The sequence below is a fragment of the Pithys albifrons genome, chromosome 3, assembly GCF_047495875.1.
Source record: "Pithys albifrons albifrons isolate INPA30051 chromosome 3, PitAlb_v1, whole genome shotgun sequence".
In the NCBI taxonomy this organism is placed as follows: domain Eukaryota; kingdom Metazoa; phylum Chordata; class Aves; order Passeriformes; family Thamnophilidae; genus Pithys; species Pithys albifrons.
In genome coordinates, this window is record NC_092460.1 from 55,081,359 (window position 1) to 55,097,015 (window position 15,657).

At 44.0% G+C, this 15,657-nt stretch overlaps 1 non-coding gene across 1 annotated transcript; it reads right to left on the bottom strand.

Moving 5' to 3' along the window:
• Positions 1–15,542: 15,542 nt before the first annotated feature.
• Positions 15,543–15,614, bottom strand: TRNAD-GUC (transfer RNA aspartic acid (anticodon GUC)). Its single transcript has one exon. It is a non-coding gene; the product is annotated as a tRNA-Asp (tRNA).
• Between the last annotated feature and the right edge of the window lie 43 nt (positions 15,615–15,657).

The following is a 15,657-nucleotide window of genomic DNA, read 5'->3' on the forward strand; positions in this document are numbered from 1 at the left end:
TGTCTTCTTTCCACATAGATACCAACTGGATTCATGAATTCACTGACTGCTTTTGTGTAGAACCCGGAAACCTAAATTCTAAAAACATTCTTTCTGCTGCTTTGCAAACTGAGTCACATTTTTCTCTGAAATATTCAACTACCTAAGACTAAATATAGCCAGGAAGTACCACATCTGCATTACTTGATCATCATCAAGAAGTCTTGGTTGAGCCTGGAGATGGAAGTGATCTCCTACTAACATGACTTATATTAGCAGAGAAACTGGTTTTCTCTGTAAAGTTTTGTGTACTAACTTTGTGTAGCCCAAATAAAGAATCACTATTACAACAATAATTAATAGAAGCATTTCAAAGTATATTGCAATGCAATGTACCAGTTTGCTTTTACAACCAAGCATGTCAGGACAGCATGTGCTCTACTGGCCCATCTGCATTAAATGTTTGTTTACTCTTAGTCAGCAATAAATTTTATCTCATTTCAGGTGAGCATGGTTTGTATGTTTTTAATTAAAATTATATCAGCCTTAAATCCAACTATCTTCCTTAAAGAAATTAAGCTACCCTCCACTAATAAAGGCACTTTCTCCCTCAATAAAGGCACTAGTAGGAATTTTCTTCCCTTCCCAATAACTTATTTTCATTTAATTATACTGAGTGTCATTTCTTCATCTCACAGTAGCTGGTGTGAGTGTAGTTGGTTATTACCCCCTGCTTGTGACTATTCTCAGGCACACTGTGAGTGATTCCGTTTTGTAGGTGCTCACCTCCAAACCAAACAAACCTGTCTGCCTGCACCAGCACGCTGACCACCTGCTAGCCTTCCGGCAAAGAACTAGAAGAAGTCAATATTAGAAGAAGCCTGTATTCCTGACACAGCAGAGTAAGAGATCTATAAGTGGGTGTTTGTGACCCTCGAGGGATGCTCTGTGCAGGAAAAGTACTCAAATAATCAAAGTACTACTCAGCTCTGGAAGACACATTGGGGTCATACTGAGAATAAGGCTGCAGGAAACTGCTATTCACTGAGAACAACCTGAAACAAAATTTAAGTGGGAACAGCCGCTCTTGTTTTGTGCTTTCCAGAACCAGAGGCAAAAAGACCTTTTTTTTTAAGGCACTGGATATGTGGATGGTTTCTTCTGCTCTCTTTCCACATTTCGAGTAAGTTTGCATATTGTTTTATAATTATCTGCAAATGGATTTTATAGGGACATATTCTAATCCTGAATATTTAAGTGATCAGTCTGGATTGATGTATCTCTTTGTACAGAGACTAGATTCTCTTTGTTCCCATACAAAGGCATGGAAAGGCCATGGGGGAAGGTAAAGGGGAATGTGGGAAAGGCATGGAAAGATGAGGAAAAAGGCACCTGGAAAGGGCAAAGGGAAATGAAGAGCGCTTCACACACAAGCCTTCTTTGGCTCATGAATTTAACATGTGTGTAATGTTTCTTATGAGAAGACATGTGAGCAATTTAAACTAGCCCCTAGGTAAGTCTAATCTGAACAAGCTGCTCTGAGACAAGCTACAAATTGCAGAATTTAATAAAAAGGGCCAGCAGAGCAGAGGATAACGAGGGAGGGGAAAAGGCTAGTCTAGTATCACAACTTGAAATGTAGTCTCCATGAGCAGGTCATAAAAATACATTATACTGAGGTTGCTAAGGCTGAAAAGGAGATATTGCATCAAAATTCTGCACAGTTCAGGGTGTAAATTGCATAAGATATCCTGACATTGACTTCCTATCCATGAAGAGTGACACAGTTCTTTTATCTCATTTGTACCCCTGGTGTGTCCATGTCTTGCATTGCGTCTCTACCATTAGGTGTCACCACTCCACTGCAGAAAATTTCTGAGGAGCTAAATCTAGAAACTCTTGTCTAATATGGCAGATGCCATATTCTTAAGGATTTCCAGTCTACTCCTACTGAAGGATTTTCCTGGGTAACAAGCTAAGCTACTGCAGCAGACAGCATGAATGGCACTGGATGAGACTAAAGAGATCCTGAAAGCCCCAGGCATTGTTGGAACGGTTTGATTTCAGCCTCTTAATATTGAGGTTCAGCTTCTGTGTAGATTCAGCCTCAGCACTGCAAAGCCTCTCACCTTGTTTCTTGGCCTATTCTCATTGGCCAATGAGCTAAGGACTCGTTTGGCTGGGACAAGCTGGGATGGTGGCTTTGCCACTACACCTGCATGTGGTGCTGTTTGGCTTCACGTTATCCATGCTTTTCTGACAGACCACTGTCTCTGGGTTCACTGGGCCCAAAGTGGTGATGGGGCTAACAATGCTGGGTTTGATGAATGAGGAAATGTGTTCCCTCTTCTCTCTCATGCACCACACTGCTCTACAGCTTCCCCATGAGATGGAACTGTACTACAGGGGATTAAACACTGGAACAACACTACTCCTGGGATACACAAATATCACTTGCTTGGCAAAACAGATTTTGGAAATTATGGCAATTTGTTAACTGGTCACATTACAAGGATGGCCAGCAATCCTCACAGCAGTTTTCATGGAGTTAAATAACTCCATACACGGAAGTTTTCATCATAAACTATAAACAATGGCTGAATGTCTACATCCACCAGTTTAGGTCTGTGCAAGCTTGGCTTCCAAACAAAACCTTAAGCAGAGCCAGTAAGTAATCAGCACCTGGTGTTGCTGTCTGACCGCACTCCCTAAAAACTGGGAGAGCTCCAGATCCCTAAGCACAGAGGCCAGGGCAGGGGAATGAATTGCCACACTAACCAGCAACGTTTTCCCAATTAATTCAATACCTTCAAAAAACCAAGAATCCTTTGGAAATTCAAGGTTCATTTTCCTCCTGTAACTGATACTTACATAATGACGTGACTAAAGGAGAAAATGTGAGTCACAATGTGAAATTAAAAATATTTGTAGCTTTTGATGATGGACGAGTGCTCTGTCACACCAACTACTGCTGACGAGCTCATTTTGGCCTGAGACTGTGCAGACAATTCTCAGAAGTGACCACCTCCTCTCTACAGTTGGGAGAGTAATTCTGACCTAGCAAAGAGTGAGGACCTCAGTGTAATAGTTTTCTCTTCCTACCTTTCACCCTCCTCCCATCAGGTGAGGAAGCTAGAGGGATTTCTTTCCTTTCCATGTTCTCCTGCTTCTTAAATTAGCTGTATCCAAAGAGATTGCAGAGATTGTCCATATGCCTTCCCCACGAAGCTTTGTAGTCAAAATCACAAGATAGACAAAAGGAGAAATTACTTGCATTCAGCAAAACTTTCAAAATGAGTCACACAAAGAGTCTGTGGCAGAGCCCAGACATGCATGATGTTCTCTGAAATCCCTGTCAGTGTCTGCAATGAGCACACTGAGCAGACCTGTATCCTTCCAGCCAGACAATACACTTCTGAGTCTGAAGGAGCACCTTGTGGGATATCTGGCCTGTCAGGGACAAAACCAGTATACCTAATTAGGAATACAATCAATTAAGAGACTCCAGAAGCAGGCCAAACCAAGGGCCCACTTCACTTGGTATCTTCTCCCTCTTTAAGGAGAACTGTGAAAAATGAAGTATGGAGCCATTTTTTCCCCTGGCTAACCCATAACCTCCATAAGTCCCCATAATCTCCCAGGTTCCAGAAATCTGCAATTTATAGATTTCAGGAGTTGAAAGCTGCATCCATTCAAAAATATTTTAAAGCCACTGTTAAATCTAGACTTCACAACTGGTTAACTCTTTTGGATCTCTTTATAGCCACAGTGTCCACAACATCCTATGAGTTTTATAATTTAAATGGCTGCATTTAACATATCTGCATGAAAAACTTCCTTTTTCATGCCTTTTTGCCAAAAATTTCACTGTGAGCCTCTTAGTTCTCCTTTTATGAGGAACAATAAATAACCATTCTTAGTTCATCTTCTCCAGACCACTTGTCATTTTATAGAAATTTACTTTAAACCATGTTTTAAAGTACAATCCCTGAGCTTTCATCAATGTCTTCATAGAGATATACAACCTGTTTCATATTACTTGGGTTGAAGCCTGCCATGGCTATTGTCCAGTTACGTATTTTAGCAATGAAAGAAAATATGTCCAGCTGAACTTGTGCATAATTTTGTGTATTTTTCTGGCAATATTGCTTCCTTCTTTTTAGGGCTTCATGGGAAGTATTTATTTAAAAGCAAGACTGGATGAACACTTTCCTCAGTGGACTGTCTCAGACACTCAAGGGTACTCCAGAGGATAACTGTGGGAAAATCAGTGACACAGGGGGAAACCTCCTGAATATTGGCAGTGGGAGAAGAACTACATTGCCTGTGAGCTGGACTTATGGCTGGAAAATCTGACCTGTTGGTGGGTACGAGTTTCTGAAGGATTTAACTTCCAGCACCTCTCTTTGTGCACAAGGATTTGGCCCATGATTTGAGGTCTGCTGCCAACTGGGAATAGGCACTGAGTGCAGTTACAGATTAAATGCAAACTGAAGTCAAAACTGGGTGTAGCTGCTTACTGCTTACTTCTAACAAACTTTGGGAGAAAGGTTGTGCAGTCTCTCCCGTCATTTTTTCATTTCTTTGAAGTGGTTGGCAGAGTTTTGGCCTCCTTCTGGCAGCCCATAGATTGGTATCAAATTTTGCCTGTCAGGGTTGCTGGTAAGTTAATGAGGGGAACTAGACAGGAAACAAAACAAAACAACAAAAAACAAGCAATCAAACAAAAAAAACCTCCACTGAGAAGAGAAATCTCTTGATTCCCAGTAGAAATGGTGCTTTTAATATTCTGGGAGTGGAATGATATTGAGAAGGCTTTATGCTGTGCTTGTAAAAAGCAGGACAGAAGGGATACTGGTGAAGATTTAAGCTTTTACACCCGCATAAGACCAGATGGGGTCTATCTGCACTGCTTTGGAGAATCACATCAGCTGGGGATGGCCAGTTCTTAGTGGGTGCCCGAGCTCCTTGGAAGGTGACTGGGTTATCCCTTGCAGGGTCCAGTCCCACATGGTGCTCTCTGAGGCCCAGCCCTTGCTAACAGGGCTGCAGGAGGGTGAAAGGTGTCAGTCTGTGGAGCCAGGGTGCATGCTGTATTCCTCACAGAAACATAAATCCTTCATTGCTGACTGTTTGCTCTTCTGGCTTACATTGGGTACGGGTGAAGGAAGTTCTTGCCACTGGTCCTGCCCCATTCAAATTCCCAGATCTACAAGGGGGATGTAGCCCTCTTGGCCACGCTGGAGTGCCTGAAACCAGTTCCCAGACAGCTAAATGGGCTCCCTGGGACTTCAGGGTCAGACTTCAGGCCAGAGGTCAGGCCCTTGCAAAATAAATATATTGAACCAAGTCTTCTGAAGAGGTCTTTCAGACTTACTACTTCCCCTTAGTGAGAGTATTTAAGCGAAAATGACATCCACTTCTGCTAAAGAGAGCCATCTATGCTATTTCATCAGTCCAGGCTGTGCAGCATCTGCCCAAGCGTCCTGGTGCATGCTCAGGGCAAGAGGAGCCCATTCCTCAGAGGATCCCAACAGTTACAAGCAGTATTTCTTAACACGCCTGAGGCCCTGCCTGTACCCTGATGCTATTCTTGTTCAGCCAAAGTTTTCAGTTCTGATCTCTTGGATTTTCTTGAACCTTTTTATCTGCTGTAGATGGTCCTAAACAATGCAGCAAAGACTTTCCTTCAGGTCATGTGCCAAGTACAGTGAAAAAAGCATCTCAGTCCACCCTTGGTCATCTGAACTGAACCAGACTCAGGAGCAAGGATGCAGCCCCAAGATTTTCCCTCAAGCTGGGGCTGTTCCCCACATATTTCAGCATGGATACCAAAGGGGAGGGGGGGAAAAGGCTGCCGTTCATGGCCCAGAATGATTCTATATAAAACCTGCACAGGACTCCTTTCCTCTTGGTGTGTGGCCTTTCCCAAGAAGGTCCTGTTTCACAGTTTCAGAACTCTCCATGCACAGAAAGGGCAGGACTACAGACATCCTGCTGTAGCAACATCACTTGGCTGAAGTTATGCATGGTGGGCCAACAGAAAGAGATCAGTGTCTCCATTGAGGGCACTGCATGTGTGAAAACCTGGATGGATAGGATGCTCTACAGGTTTTTTGTGAAGGGAGGGCCACCTGGATAGCATATTTAACCAGTTTGTGTGTTATGTTGCATGTTATGCAATAAGTTGGGGGGAAGTAGGAAGGCACTTCTGGTTTATGAAATATCCATGACAAAAATTACTATCTGTGTTGTGGAAAGCTGTGGCAAGCATCTACAGTTCTTGTCAGACTTGGGGCATCTCCACAGACAAAGGGGAAAGTCTGATAGTGGTCTGTTTAGGAAGTCTTCACTTTATGGCTGGAACACTGTGGGCTTTGTGGGTATTCCTGCAAAGGAGCTGAGGTCTCTGGGGCAAAGGAATAGCAGAGACAACTAATGAATAACCTTGCAGGGAGCAACTCATCACTGCAAGCAGTGGAACTTGTTGACCAGGAGCTTAAATGAGGATAAGGAAAGACATACCTGGGCAGCAAACTGCAAACAAGAAATTGCTGTTCACAGCCTTACAGCCCTTCACTCAGAAGTGATGAAAACTCACATTATCATTCAGTGATTTTGGAGAAAGCAGTTCTCTAACTCTTTTGAAAACTCTTTTGCATCCTTTCTCTCCTTTTCCCCCTTCTGGTCTATAATATTGTTTGATAAAACATCTTTCATTGCTTATTGTGAAAAAGCAGAATATGTTAAGTACTGGCATAGAATAACTCCATTTTTCCAGCATGGCCTCTACAAGTTGAAGCCAATCCTGCTGGCAGGAAAAACCTAGCAGAAGAGTCACAGAGGCAAATCCAGATTTAAAAATATGAGATTCTTATGTGCCAGAAACAAAGTCTTTGAAAATGGACAGCCTGGTAACATCACATAAGCATGTGGGGTAATATAAACATTGCTATTATGAGTAGTCTTCAGATCACACTCCAAGTCTATGCATAAGAGGGGGCAGAAATGCAATATCAAATGGTTTGGAAAAATGTCCATGGGTTGGTGCTGCATTAACAGCAGAATGCTGCAGATGATGTGACTGCGGTACACCAGGCAGAAGAAATAAGTAATGCCTCTGCAGCCTCAAAAATTATAGATACTATCATGCTGACTGAAAAGAGGAAAGCACATGACTAAGTTTTTCTTCCAAAATTGTAATAGAAGCTTTTGCTCTTTAGTAAATATTTCTCCTCTGCTGCTACTCTTGAGTAAAGACATCTGTAGCTGAAATGTATGAGACTTCTGTTTTTTGATGAAGTCTGTGGGTAATATAGTAACTTTCAGCGCAATTATTTTGTTTCTACTTGTGTTCTTGCTCTGATTTCATTTCTGCTCTGAATTTGGACAGGAGGGACAAATATCCAGATAATTACCTGCAACAGCACTGCACCATCTCTCTGAAGAATCAAAAAAAAGGCTCCAAGAAGCCAATCTGAGTGCAAAAAATGCCCAAGGTTAGCTAAAGGAAGTCCAGCCTACTGACCTACAGATGTAGGCTCGATAATGAGCTCAAAAGCAGCCCAATTACTGCATGTTACACTGGCCAGAAGCCATGGCCTGATGCAGAAGCAGGAAATGATGGATGTCTTCCTGTGCATCTGTTGGTGAAATTGAGCACCAGATCTAGGTGCAATTCAATAGCACTCCTGTTAAATGAGGAGCTGCTGCCCAAGCATTCTTGCACCATTCAAGGAGTAACACACACACACACACACACACACACACACACACACACACACACACACACACACACACACCGTCCGAGACTTCACCTGCTGGGACTGGAGTCCCTTTGCAGTGAGCCAAGAGTACCCCTTTTGACTCCTTGTTCACACACACACACACTCACGCTCGTTCACTTCCTCCTCATTCTGGGTCAACCACAGGTTTCTCATAGAAAAGTCTCAGCCATCAGATTTATAAAATAAATTACTTAATAGGGTGGTACTGCAGCAGGTCAGCTTGAGCTGGATGACTTCAGAGAGGAACCTGAACAAAGAAAGCCCTGGGCAATTATACCTGCACAACTTACACACCTACTCCTCACAATCTCGTCACACGCCCTTCTTGGTCCAATGGTGATTTTTGGTCTGAGGTCTTCTAACACCTATTGAATTCTTTCTCTGTGTCCATGCAGGCAGGCTCTTCACCACTCTTATCTTGTCAAGTTGCAGCTTCTGCTGACAGTTGTAGCCTCCTTATCTTCTGGTTTGCACTTCTGGTGCACCTGCTCACGAGTAGAGCATGGGAAACCAAAAGAGCCCTACACTCAGGGTAAACATTACTTAGCAACAACCAAAAGATCAGTGTGTTATCAATGTTCTCCTCCTGCTAGAGTCAGAACGCAACACTGAAACAGCTACCAGTAAAAATACTGAGAACATTATCTACAACTAGTATTTCTCAACACTCCTAGCCCTAAAACAATACCCTGAGTTTATCCAGAGGCCAGTTTGTATTATCTCCAGCGAAAAAGTCTCTTAAAGCTGAATCCTATGAAAACAAACATGAAACCTCATCTTGGAAACCTTTAGATATTAAACATCAGAAACAAACATCCCTTTTTGTATCATGGAGTTTAATCTTTATTCTGCAAGAAGCTGAGGATCTGCACTCTATTCAAGTGCAGTGCTTATGAACATGCTTTCTGTGAAACATAGATACTGTCCCTTTTGTTTCAATGTTAATTCTTGGATGCTTAAAAGTTAGGTATGAGCTTGTTTGTTTGGTGCATCATGGAACAGAAAGGACCCAATCACCCAGAAGCAGATGTTTTTAAAATTGATAACTGAGAAGACTATGAAGCTAATAACAGCCATACATACATAGAAAACGTAGCTGATTTCTTCATAGACAACAATTTTGTCTATATAATAAATTTTGTGCACACTAGGGTTCTCAGATGGAGAAGTATGCTGTAAAGCACTGCTGATAAATGTGAGTAACATGATCAAAAAAGGGAGGTGTTGTCAGCCAGGGGGTTTAAAAACATTTAACAAAATAAAAACCTGAGAAAAAGCAAAATGCTGAGTAGGCTAAGTATTGTAGTAGATCTTCAGCATCAATCACATTAACACAAAAGTTAACTGTGCGTCTTCTAGGTTTTTGGTTTTGAGGCAGGAATTATCTTTACCTGACCCATCATGATGACACCCTGACATACAGTTAAAAAACATCCTCTGGAGAAGAAAACACATTGCACACCTTGAAGTCATGAAAAGGAATTGTGTCATAACTGTAGAAATACAAATGTGGTTCATTCAAGTGGCAATCTTGAAGTTAGTTACTTAAGTTGCAAGTTAAGATTTTCATATGTGTATTATGACTTTTAGGTGCTTTACTTTTGAAATAATATGAGTGACTCAGAACACCAGGTCTCTATAGTACCTCAAACACAGCCTAAAAATCACCCTAAAAGCTGAGGCTAATTGTCCTGATGGTGTAAGCTGTGTGCACACCCAGCAACATGGAAGTTAAAAAAAAAAAGGGAAGACTGCCTATGCAAAAGTATTTTAAAAATCAGAAGAAAGGAGGAACTGAAAAAAATACAAAGCTGGCTCCCTCCAAATGAAAAGAAGGATGATGGAAACATATTTAACAGACCGTCTGACAGGTAGAAATACAGCTATATGAAGTGATTGTTGGCTTCTTCAGGGAAGACAGGACTGAGAAACTGTCTTGCTCAGGAAAAGAATGAAATAGATATTCTAAAGCTGTTAAAAAATAAATGCAGGATAAACTACCAATAAGATATTACTTTAAAATATTTTCCACCCTGTATGTCCCTGGAAACTGAATCCACTAATGGTCACTCCTGCACTAAACTGAGCAGTTCCTTGTAAATCATTATGCTGAAGTATTAAGTGCTTAAGATGTTAAGAGCTACTGGAGAAAAAGTGGACATCTAATTTACCCTTATTGTAAGATACTGTGGAAAGATGCCAGGCTAGTCTGGAGAAGTCATAAAACTTCTGCATGCATTGGGATCGAATGACTGATGGTGGCCTGGGTATTTTCTAATCCATCTGGTTTATATTAGTGTTGTTCCACTGACCCAAGTGGAGCTGCAGCAACACGCAGGACCTGAAGACCCAGAGCTGCGTAAAGACATAGGAGGTTTTCAATGAAAGGATTCAATCCCCCACTCCTTGTTGGCACACTCTGTTCACAGACTCACATCCTGCTCTGCGACTGTAGGTGTGCCTGGGAGCTGCAGGGCTGGGCTGCAGGGCAAGATTTCTGCTATCCATATAGGACTGTTTGCTCCTCCAGATTTCATTAGTGTGGGCCTTCATTCAAACTTCCCTTCTGCAAAGACTGCAGAAAGCTTGCTGACAGTGATTTCTCACCTTGTGCCTCCTGTGGACTTTGCCACGCTGGGGAACCCAATACAGATCACACCAGGATGCTCAGGGAGGTCTGAAGCAGTGTGGGCAGCTGTGTCTGGGCTTGCTGGCACTCCAGCTGTGCTGGCTTCATGCTGCTGGGTGGATTTGGTACCACAGGAGAGGGGAAAAAGGTTGGGTTGAGCTGACCTGGGTGACTTAGGTGAGAACAAAGTACCCTGCAGGTGGAGAAAGGCTGACCTTGTAAAACCCTGCTCGATGCCATGAGCTCTTTGTTCTCTTCCTTTCACCTTTGCCCAGGTTCAAATGAGAATGACTTCCTAGGACTTTAGAATCTATATGACTGTAACAAAACTTTGCCTCTTGGGTAGTTGCTTGTGCCCTGTGAAAGCTAAATCTGAAAACAAGAACCACGACTAAGCAGGTATGGAATTGCTTGCAAGTCTCTTCTTTTTATGACTACAAAACACTGTCAGCATATTTCTGTTTTGAATTAATTGCTTTTCTAATCCCTTATTGTTTTATGACAGTTGAAATTGCCTGACTGGATGCCAACACATAGGAACTACTAAATGGTTTTTACATCTTATTTTATGGTCTTACCTCTGTTTTGAAATAAACTGCCTACTAAACAAAATAAGTTTCCTTGTTTTTCTCATGACATGTATATGTGGATTTTGAGAAAAGGAAGTGGGCATGGCAGTAAATTCAGAAATCACAAAAGGAAATATGTGTGGGGTATTTTTCTTTCTATAATACACACACCAATAGACCTACTGAAGCTCCTTTCCTCTCCTAACTTAGTTTATCTGGGCTTGTCTACATGTGGCTCTAGTCTAGCCAGTTTATGCAAAGCTCTAGGGTGTCACTGTGAATGATGGTCCATGTCAAATCCCCTCATTTTCATGTGCTTCTCCCATTCCTATCTCAGATTCCCATCCAGATGGTACAACTAGAGCGGTGGGATGCTCTTGAGAGGCCGATGGGCTTTGCCATCAGCTGGTGAGCCTACAGAAAGCACCTCTTGGTCTTGCACTATACCTCAAGCCTTGCATCCCTCCTGTGTCTGCCACTTCCCACAGTTCCTGTTGCAGTGCTCCTGTGTCTGTGCGTGCAGAGGATGAGGATGTGCTGCTTCAGGAACCAATCTCTAAGGGTGACAGAGGTCAGGTTCTGCATTTGCCATTACATGCCCATGGTTTCTGGCAATGTTTTTGTCAAGAGTAATTTCCTTTTGTTGCCAAACTTGGCTGTCAAATTGGCTCTTCACTGTTATTACACAGAGATAATTATTTTGGTGCATGTCCTCACTTGAGTGTTTGCTGCTGTGTTACTGTGGCTGATGGAAGGTCACCCATGGTACAGAACAATTTGCTTTCAGTATCCAACTCAGGGCATCAAATTAATTTTGTTGAAAGTGTCTGAGTGCACAAACCCAGGGCCAGAGCAGGGCCAACCAGACTCCTACTCTGACCACCAGGCACACACTTGCCTGCACCCCTTGCAGCTGGGGGACTTGGCCTCATGTCTCAAGTCCTAATTCATAGAATCATAGAACCAGTTGGGTTGGAAGAAACCTCTGAGATCATCAAGTCCAACCCTTAATCCAACCCCACTCTGATTGCTAGATCATGACACTAAGTGCCATGTCCAGTCTCACCTTAGAAACCTCCAGGGTCGGAGAATCCACCAGCACCCTGGGCAGGCCACTCCAATGTCTGACCACTCTCTCTGTAAAGAACTTCTTCCTGATCTCCAACCTAAACCTCCCCTGCCAGAGCTTAAGCCCATGCCCTCTTGTCCTACTGTTGGTTGCCTGAGAGAAGAGACCAATCCCCACCTCTTTTATGTGTGATCATCCATGGTGCTCTTTCCTGACTTGGAGAAAGAGAAATTTGGGCCATTACATTTACTGCTTGGTGTCTGCTGACTTCCCATAGACAGAAGGATATCTCTTTTAGTACCCTTCTGTTGAACTGTGAATAAATAAATAAATACGTTGGGCAAAAACATTATAAAAAAGGGGGTGCAATTTCAGTGATATTAAGTAAAGGCAACTAGGAATAATGGAGTCTTACCTAGTGCTCTTACCTAGTGCAGCAGATGGCACTGACCCACTGTCTGGACACACAGGCTTGGCACAGGTTCTGGTGGAGCCTCAGAGCTTTCTGGTCACCAAAGGTCTCACTTAGAGAATTAAAATGATGGGCTGTGGCAACGCAGCCCAGGAGACAACCTCTGGTCTTCCACCTTCCCTCTGCTGCCGTGCCCCTTTCATAGAATCATAGAATCATAGAACCGATTGGGTTGGAAAAGACCTCCAAGATCATCGAGTCCAACCCTTGGTCCAACTCTAGCTCATTTACTAGATCATGGCACCCAGCGCCACGTCCAATCTGCATTTAAAGATCTCTAGGGATGGTGAATCCACCACCTCTCCGGGCAGCCCATTCCAATGCCTGATTACTCTCTCTGTAAAAAATTTTTTTCTGATATCCAACTTAAATTTCCCCTGGCAGAGCTTAAGCCCATGCCCCCTTGTTCTATTGCTGAGTGCCTGGGAGAAGAGACCAGCCCCCACCTGGCTATAACTTCCCTTCAGGTAGTTATAGACAGTGATGAGGTCACCTCTGAGCCTCCTCTTCTCCAGGCTAAACAACCCCAGCTCCCTCAGCCTCTCCCCATAGGACTTGTGCTCCAGTCCCTTCACCAGCCTTGTTGCTCTTCTCTGGACCCGCTCCAGCATCTCAATATCCTTTCTGAACTGAGGGGCCCAGAACTGAACACAGTACTCAAGGTGTGGCCTCACCAATGCAGAGTACAGGGGAAGGATCACTTCCCTGGTCCTGCTGGCCACGCTATTTTTGATACAGGACAGGATCCCATTGGCCTTCTTGGCCACCTGGGCACACTGTTGACTCATGTTGAGCTTCCTGTCAATTAGTACTCCAAGGTCCTTTTCTGCCTGGCTGCTCTCCAGCCACTCTGTGCCCAGCCTGTAGCGCTGCAGGGGGTTGTTGTGGCCAAAGTGCAGGACCCGGCACTTGGCCTTGTTGAACTTCATCCCATTGGAATCAGCCCATCTCTCAAGTCTATCCAGATCCCTCTGCAGAGCCCTCCTGCCTTCCAGCAGGTCGACACTCCCTCCCAACTTGGTGTCATCAGCAAATTTGCTGATGATGGACTCAATCCCCTCATCTAAATCATCAATAAAGATGTTAAACAGGACTGGACCCAACACAGACCCCTGGGGAACACCACTGGTGACTGGCCGCCAGCTGGATGCAGCTCCGTTCACCAGCACTCTCTGGGCCCGACCCTCCAGCCAGCTCTTAATCCAGGAGAGGCTACACTTGTCTAAGCCATGGGCTACCAGCTTTTTCAGGAGTATATTATGGGAGACGGTATCAAAGGCCTTGCTGAAGTCCAGATAGACCACATCCACAGCCTTCCCCTCATCCACCAGGTGGGTCACCTGATCGTAGAAAGAGATCAGGTTGGTCAGACAGGACCTGCCCCTCCTAAACCCATGCTGGCTGGGTCTAATCCCTTGTCCACCCTGAAGGTGCTGTGTGATTGCACTCAGGATGAACTGCTCCATAACCCTGCCAGGCACAGAGGTCAGGCTGACAGGCCTGTAGTTGCCAGGATCCTGCTTGCAGCCCTTTTTGTGGATTGGGGTGACATTCGCCAACCTCCAATCATCTGGGACCTCCCCAGAGAGCCAGGACTGTTGGAAGATGATGGAGAGCGGTTTGGCAAGCTCTTCTGCCAGCTCCTTCATCACCCTGGGATGGATCCCATCTGGTCCCATAGACTTGTTAGGATCCAGCTGGCTCAGTAAGTCGGTCACTATTTCCTCCTGGAATACAGGAGGGGTATTCAGCTCCCTCTCCCTGTCTACCAGCTCCAGAGGCCAGTTGTCTTGAGGGCCACCTGTCTTACTGGTGAAAACTGAGGCAAAGTAGGTGTTAAGTACCTCAGCCTTCTCCTCATCTTCCTTAACTATATTTCCCTCCAAGTCCAACAGAGAATGGAGGTTTTCCTTGCCCCTCTTTTTGTTATTAATGTATTTATAAAAGGACTTTTTGTTATCCCTAACTGAAATAGCCAAATTTACTTCAAATTCCACTTTTCTTTCCCTAATTTTTTTCCTGCATGACCTAGCTCTATCTGTAAATTCTTCATAAGTAGCCAGCCCTTTTTTCCATAGTCTGTAAACTTTCTTTTTATCCCTGATTTCTTGCAGAATCTCCCTATTTAACCAAGCTGGCCGTCTTCCCCTCCGGCTGGCCTTTCGGCACACTGGGACAGCCTGTTGCTGTGCATTCAAAATCTCCCTCTTAAAACATGTCCATCCCTCCTGGACCCCCTTACCTTTAAGGGTTGTTTCCCAGGGTATGCTCTGAATCAGTTCTTTGAATAGGCCAAAATCTGCTCTCCGAAAGTCCAAGGTAGAGGTTTTAATGGTGACTCTCCTTACATCCCTGAGGACTGAAAATTCTATTATTTCATGGTCACTATGCCCCAGGCGGCCTCCAACCACTACATCATCTACCAGCCCCTCTCTGTTTGTAAATAGTAGGTCTAGCAGGGCCTTCCCCCTGGTAGGCTCATTTACCAGTTGATGAAGGAAATTGTCCTCTATACACTCCAGGAACCTCCTTGACTGCCTCTTCTCTGCAGTATGAAGCTCCCAGCAGATATCTGGCAGGTTAAAGTCACCCACAAGAACAAGGGCTGGAGATTTTGAGACATCTGCCAGCTGCTTGTAGAATAATTCATCCCCTTCATCATCCTGGTTTGATCCGCCTTCCCTCTCCCCAGTGTTTCTGCCTCAGGTGAGGCTGGGTTTGTCTTTTTTCCATTTGGGTGTAAGAAAAAGGGTGAATGTTTTTGAACGATTTAACCTCCTTGCTCAGCTGTTCGAGCCAATTAAATATGAAAAGACTTTCCCTGCGCTTGCTCTCAGTTCAGCAGCTGCACATGGGAGGCTCTGCTTCCACCTCAGTCCCGGTGTAGGCAAAGAGCCCAGACCGCATGGGTTTTGCTCGGTTCTTCTAGGTTTGGAGTCACGGTGGTCCTTCAACAGCTGAAAGAAATTTTTTCACTAAAAATGAAAGCTTCTTGCCTTCGGTGTATAGTAAAGAGAAACAGAAAAAGTAGTTTATACTCCCCGTCGGGGAATCGAACCCCGGTCTCCCGCGTGACAGGCGGGGATACTCACCACTATACTAACGAGGAGCTGTATGAGTATCATTCTTTCAGCAGTGCAGATGTTGTGCTA